This window comes from Gracilinanus agilis, chromosome 2 (genome assembly GCF_016433145.1).
Source record: "Gracilinanus agilis isolate LMUSP501 chromosome 2, AgileGrace, whole genome shotgun sequence".
Lineage (NCBI taxonomy): Eukaryota > Metazoa > Chordata > Mammalia > Didelphimorphia > Didelphidae > Gracilinanus > Gracilinanus agilis.
This window is the reverse complement of record NC_058131.1, coordinates 132,379,657-132,387,435: the sequence shown is the minus strand read 5'-3', so window position 1 is coordinate 132,387,435 and position 7,779 is coordinate 132,379,657.

The following is a 7,779-nucleotide window of genomic DNA, read 5'->3' as shown; positions in this document are numbered from 1 at the left end:
CTTGCTCCTTTTTTATATCTTTGTTATTTAGACTTAGTATTACAGTATCAAAATAATCCAAAATTTCCTCCACAATGGTTGGACTGATTCACAATTCTACCAACAATATATTTCTGTCACAATTTTGCCACATCCCCTCTGACATTTATCACTTTCCTTTACTGTTGTATTGACCAATCTGATAGGTGTGAGGTGGTACCTCAGAGTAGTCTTAATTTGCATTTCTTTAATCAAGAGTGATGTGGAACATTTTTTCACGATTATAGATAGCTTTGATTTCTTCATCTGGAAATTGCTTGTTCATATCCTTTGCAGGTCTATCAACATTAATCATGCCAGAGCACTTTGTTCACAAAGTTCTTATCCTTTTCCAGTGTCAGAGAGGTCACTTTAAGTAGTTTATCCTTCATTTGTCTATTGTCATACTTATTGAAGGAATAATTTCCACGTTATAAATCAAAAAGCATTTATTAAGTGCATACCAGGGATGAGGCATGAAGTATAGATAAAAATAAAAAAGAAATCTATTCTGAAGGAATTAAAATTCTAATGGGAAAGACAATGATATGGATCTACAGAATACAAGGGCCTTAAATGTGAGGTAGCTCAAAAAGGAGGGGAGTAGCAGTCTAGGGGATTAGAAAATGTTTTATGTAAAGGATGGCCCCTGAAGGAAGAAAGAGGGATTCTGGGCAAAAGATTAGGAGTGAAATGAGGGAAATTAAAAAGTTCATAACACTATGGGCACCTAGGTAGCTAGGTAGGTCAGTAAAGAATGCCCATTCTGAAGTAAAAAAAAAAAATCCATCTTTTTAAATTCAAATCTGATGTCAGATACTTATCAGTTGTATGACCCTGGGCAAGTCACTTAACCCAGTTTGCCTCAATCTCCTCATCTGTAAAAGGAACTGAAGAAGGAAATGGCAAACCACTCCAGTATCTTTGCCAAGAAAACACCAAATAGGGTTACAAAAAGTATGAAATGGCTGAACATATGAGCCTGGGAGATTAGAGCAATGATAATGCCTTTGACATAAACTTTAATATAAAGAATTTGGAAGAGGGCTAGATGGAAGGAAGAGGGTGGGATGGTGGAGATCATGAGTTTAGTACTAAGTGTGAGATATCTCCAGCCTATCAATTTTCAAATGATTGATAGGCAATTAATCTTGTGGTATCAGAGATTGAAAGGATATATATATATATATGTATATATATATATATATATATCTGTCCAATCACCAAAAGAGGGAAGAGTAGGAGGCCCTCTCATAAGGCCTCAGGAATACTAAGGAGTATTTGAAAAATGCTCATAGTTAGGGGTAATGATCTAGATAATGAACCAGTAAAGGAAATTGAGAAAGAACAATCAGATAGGAGTAGAATCAGGAAGTATCACAAAACCCTAGAGAACAGAGAATATCTAGGAGATTGGGAATCAACCCTGTCAAAGCAAAGAGGTAAAATAAATAAATAAACAAACAAACAAACAAATAAATAAAAAAACAAGCAAACGAGTAAACAAATAAATAAATAAGGACCTAGAAAGATGATCCTTTTTGGCCATTGAAAGAACATTTATCATTTTGGAGAGAGGTATTTTAGTTGAGCAATGAGGTCAGAATATATTGATAAAGCCTTGATGAGTATTAAATGAAAGGAGAGGAAGTGAAGTAGAAGCACTGAATATAGACATTTCTTATTAGGAATTTGGTTAAGAAAGGGGACAGTGGATTCAGGATGAAGACTTGACAGAATGGTAGTCTAATGATTTATTTGAGGAATCTGGGAGAGTGGGGCATAATTCAAGGCATTGAGGAAGAAACTAATAAATAGGAGGATTGAGGGGCAGAATATAACTTTATCAGCCACATTCCTACAATCCCCGCCCTGGCTTGTTGTGATAAGAATAAGAAATAGTGAATCCTGGGATATCTGGGGCTCACTTTGTCCCCAGGTGGATTAATCTTGGAACCAGATAATAAAGAAGAATGTAAAAGCAGCTTTTAGGACTTTGGGTGCTTCCTGAGAACCTCCTTGATTTTTGCTTTTAACCTCCTTATCAGTAGCTTTGATCTTACAGAAATGCTTTTTTAACCTTCTTGGCAACTTCTTTTGTTGGGAAATACCTGGAAAGAGAGTAAGGAGAGCAGGGAGGAATCATTGAGGAGAAAATCTGATAGAGAAGAGAAGAAAGGATTGAATCATATAATGAAGTAAGGTACAATAGAGAACAATGGGAAATGTCTAGATAGATCAAAGACTTTCAAATGGGTTCAGCTAGGGTTTGAATGGCTAATGGTCTGAAAGGAACAGTTGGTAATGAAGTGAAAGTTCATGAGAAAAAAAAAAACACAACACATAAATCTCTCAAGTTGTTGTTGTAATTGTTTTTGAGGGGTGGAGGAAAGAATGGAATCTGTGATTTCATCAATACAAGGAATTCCTGGTATTTAAACTGTCCACTTATTGCAAATCTAGTCTTATATCTCAAATTTAACAGGAAGTTGTCTGAAGACCAGAGGTTGTCTAGGTCCTTGTCCCACAATTCTCAGGTGTCTACAACAGGACTTGAACCTAAATCTTCCTGATTCCAAGGCCAGTTCTTTATGTACTTTACCATACCACTTCTCCTCTGTCAAGGTAACCTGAAAAAAATACTACCCACATATAAAATGGTTGAGAAGCGAGTAGCATATTGATTAACAGCATGGGATTGAGCAGAGCTTGTTCATTTATAACCCTGACAACATGAGGAGCCTTGGGAGGCTACATATGTTTCCATAGACCTAAACTGCCAAATAAAGCCAGGCTTGGAGAAGAAGGGGGCAAGGATGGGACACCCCCTAGGAAAGAGAAGTGCTGTGGGCATTCAGCACTCTCCACTTCAGCTCTTTTGTAGGAAGAAGGGTCAGTGCTCTGGCTTCTCTAAATCTCAGGAAGTTGGGGAGTCCTAGCTCCAGAATCTTGAGCCTGAATCTGATACAGCCATAGCTTTCAGAATTTAGTTCTATGCAGCTGGGTTCTGTTAAAGTTAATTCTGCATAATCAAAAAGTAATGAATCACACATGCAAATAAGTAATCCATGTAATTAAAGGCAAAGAGATGGAGATAAACAAGAATCTCGGGCATTCCTGAGGGAGCAAACAAGAGCCCAAAGTTATTGGCTCACTTTTGTGTGTCCCCTGGGAAATTCTTGCTCTAAGGAGATGAGAGGCATACTTGTAAGATTTGGGAGCTGGGAAAGACCTTAAACAACATCAAATCCAATCTTTCATTTTACAGTTCTAAGAAAGGAGGTCCAGACAGGCTAATCAGTTCTATCAAAGATCACACAGCAAATTCATAGTAGATCAGGGATCAGAACCTATATTTATCTTCTGACTCCCAGTCTGTTGTAATGTCATCCCAATGATTACTAGGGAAGCAGGGTTGGAGAAGGAAGTATGCTACTTGTCTGATGTATATTTAAGGAGGTGATACAAAGAACATAGCAACTGATGACCTGGCCCTGGTGTGGACTCTGATTGAATGGACTTGTTTGCAGCACATCCATGACACAAATCCTCCCCAATTCCATCAATCAGTGGGATGAGAGTGATTGTATTCACAGAAGGCAAATGGTTGCATATAGAGGTAGGATTTTTAGTAGTGCACTAGAAAGGAGGGATGAAAAGAGAAAGCAGTGAGAAGACAAATGGTGTGGCACACAATTTATTATCAGGGATTTTGAGGACTTTGATATTTCCTCCCTAATTTTCTGAGGAGGATGAATGGTACAATGGATAGAGCTATTGGCCTGTAGTGGGGATAGGCCTGAGTTCACATCAGACTTCATAAACTTAACCTTTTTGACCATGGGCAAGTCCTTTTATCCCTATTTGCCTCAGTTTTCTTAACTGTAGAAGGGGAATAATAATATCTATCTTTCAACGTTGGAAGGACTTAAGATAACTTTTGTAAAGCACCTAGTATGATGCCTAGTATCCAGTAGTTACTTAATAAATCCTTAAACCTTATTTCCTTCTTTCAGTCCCACCACAAGTTTCATTGTTATTGATTAAAGGCCTGGATATTCAATGGTAGCTGCACCATTCAATGGTGTTCCTGTTCTTTCACACTGTTGGAAGACTTTACTTAGCCCACAATGAGAGTAACATTCCTGGCCAATAAGCAGGTCAACAAGCAGGAATGGCTTCTAGATCTTGAAGATTCAGTATCCACCATCAAAGTACTCTGCAAACATGCCCAGCTTTCTGAGGCTGGTGCTTGGCTGCAGGGCCAGGATCCGCCTGGACTTACAATCTTCTACACTTCCTATGGGCAGAGGGTTTGGCAGGAGGCACAGTGGTTTACCTACAGCTGCCGATATTAGAAATGTTTATTCTTAATATGTTTCTTGAATAATGCTTGCTATTTCAAGTAATTTGTTCTTGTTTTCACTGTAACGAATGGTATATGATGAATCATTGAACTACTTTGTCATTTCAGTGGGTGAATTCAGAATGGGAGAGAGTTTCAAAGCATATTGATAAATATTTGAAACCAAAGTTAAGTAAATTCTGAAAATAACTGCTTAGAATACTTCTCACAGTAGCGATTGAAATTACAGATAGGAAGTCTTTGGGCATGGTTTACTTATAGAGTATTAATCTGCTATGCAAGTACCAGCATAAGTTCTAAAGGGCCATATCCAGATTGATCTCTACAGACAAATTTTTGATCAAAGAAATTCTTAAAAACCACCTTCTATATTGTCTCTGGGTTGTGATTTGTATCAGATGATATGGCAAATCTTTATTGTACATTAAACCCCTTCTCATACTGCTTGGTCTAGACAAACTAACTTCCTTGCTGTTTCACACACCTGACATTTAAGATGCTACCTTCAGGTCCAGCCTTTGCACAAGCTGTCTTCAGTATATGAAATGCATTTCCTCTAACCTCTGACTCCTAGAATATATAGTTTTATTCAAAGCTCAATTCATTTTAATCCATACAGAGGTCTATCCTTATTACTATAAGATGCTAGTCCCTTTCTCCCCCTAAAAGGACTTTGTTTTCACCTTATGCATATTTTGTGTACATTTATGTGTATACATGTTGTCTTTCCCATAAAATAAAAACTCTTTCAGGGCAGAGACAGTTTTGTTTTGGGGTAGATAGTCCCTCTGAGGTGGCTAAATGGCTCAGTGGGTAGAGCGCTGGACCTGAAGTAAAGAAGACCTGAGTATAAATCTGTCGATCCTATTGATGAAGGTTCGACCCAAGAGACAAATGAGACCAGAATAGGATGATTCAGCAAGGTTTATTTGGAACATCGAGGGGGCCCAATGCCAAGAAGACTAGTGAAAGGGCTCCATGAGGGCAGGGTGGGGAGGAAGAGGCAGCAAGGGGGAACCTGATACCAAGAGTTGGAGAGACAGTCCTATCTGAGAGTAGGGAGAGATATCAGGTCTTATACTTTTAGGAAAAGAAAGTGGTCTGGGGAACAAGGGAACTTGGACCACCTCTATTGGTTGTCTCTGGGGAAGGGAAGCTACTTGGGTTAACTTCATTAAATGTTCCTGATGGGGATTGGGAATCCTATTCTCTGGGTGTGGAGGCTCTTTCTCAGAAATGGTGTTCAGTCACACAGAAGGTACATGTACAGGCTAAGGAATGGAAAGTTCTGGTGTTCTACCAGGGGTTGCTGTGGCTTTGCAGGTGTCAGTGAGGGGGAGCTTTCTTTTCCCATGGTCTGGCACTGACTTCAGTGTGTGACCCTGGGAAGCCTCTGTTTGATTTAACCACCTGGAAAAGGAAATTTCAAACCATTCTAATATTCTCACCAAGAAAATCCTATGGACAGTATTGGGGAGTACTGTGGTCTATGAAGAATAAGAAATAGCTGTTTGACAGAACACCACCAAAAAAGCTCCCACTTAATGCAATATCTGATAAAATGGAGGTGTTCAGTTAAGATGGCTTATTATTGAGCTAAAGCATGAAGATCTCCAGGTCAAGACATTATAACAGTAAACTGCCTAGGTCTATTAGAAATAGAGAAGAAAGTAGAAAAAGAGTTTACCAGTCACCTCCTGAAAGAAACTTCCAAATGTAAATACCCAGGAATATCAATGTCAAAATCCAGAGCTCCAGTACAGAAAAAAAAATTAAAAGAAAGAAAGAATAACATAAAAATAAAAAATACTGTAAACAACCAGAAGGAAATAATTTCATTGCTGAAGAGCAACAGTTAGAATTTCACATTGTTTCTCAGCCACCACTGTAAAGAAGCAGAGAATTTATCATAAAAAATTGCAGAAGGCAAATACTTTAGATGTGTAATCCAGAATAATTTGCTCAGCAAGATGGAGTATAATCCTACTGGGGGAGATGTCTAATGAAATAGACATGTTCAAACATTTCTGATGAAAAGAACAAAGCTGCATAGAAACTTTGAAGTACAAACACAGAAGTCAAGAGAAACATAAAAAGGAAAACATGAGTGAACAATCATAAGAGGTCTTAAGGAAAACAGGAAACAGAGAGCAAGTGGCTGTGGTAAGAAACCCTAAGAATATTCCAGTGATCTGGAAGAGGCTGATTGTTGAAAAGAGACTACTTCATGACACTAAGTGCAAGGCATGGAAATATAATCATAGCTCTCTCTTCCCTATTCCCAGTTGTTGGCAAAGTGATGCTTTTACTATATTAATGACCACAATATAGCTGAACATGTTTGTGAGCCATGTCAATAGACATTTAGTAATGTGTTTATAATGTTGTTTTTTCTGGAGATAAATATTTCTCTTAAAATTAATCAAGAACACACATATATGTCTAAAATTATGGCTAAAATGTCATTATACGAAGAATATTCCCCCTCCCACCCCCTACTGTCTTGGTCAAGGGCAGATCTCTCTTCTAAAACAATTTTTTTTCAAAAAATCTTTCCAAAAAAATCCCCTCAAGCTATCAACATTTATGCCTTAATTTTACTGTCAAATTTCTGGCATTTGGACCTGGGCTATACCATCTATATTCTGTACTTCTACTTCTTGACCTCCTACTCACTTCTTAGCCCTTTGCAATCCTTTCTACAAGTGTAATTATTTCTTTTCAGTCTTCTTTTGGGGATCTGTATCCCATCCCTTTTGCATGGATGTACCCAACTTTTACATGATTATATCCTTCTTGCATGGGTGTACCACAAGCTTTAGTCCTGGGTCCTCTTTTCTCCCCTTTCTATACTTTCTTGGTGATCTCATCAACTTCTGCTGTTTAAATTATCATCTACATCTAGATGTATTCCAGATTTATATGTCTAGTCCTTGTTAGTCTCATAGTTATAATCCTTCATCATTGTCTTCTTGATATTCAAGTTATGTATCACAAATTAAAAAAGAACTTATTATCTTTGACCCAAAACCCATATTACTGCCCCTCCTACCCCTACACACAACTCTATTATTTCTGTGGAGGTCATTGCCCTCCTTATAGTCACTTAAATTTATAATCTTGGAATCATCTTCAATTATTTACTTACTTATTCCTCATATCCAATCAGTCCTACAGACAGACTTTCCTTCTTTATTTTTTCCTGTCTGTTCCCAATGCTTTTTAGCTCCCCTTTGTTGAATTCCCTCATTGAACTATAAGTTCCTAAAGAACAAGGACTGTCTTCCTTTTTTGTGTTCTTATTTCCAACATTGAGAATAATGTCTAACATACAGTAAGAACTTACTAAATTCTTGTTGACTTATTGGTGCCCTAACATAGCTTATTTAACTGTC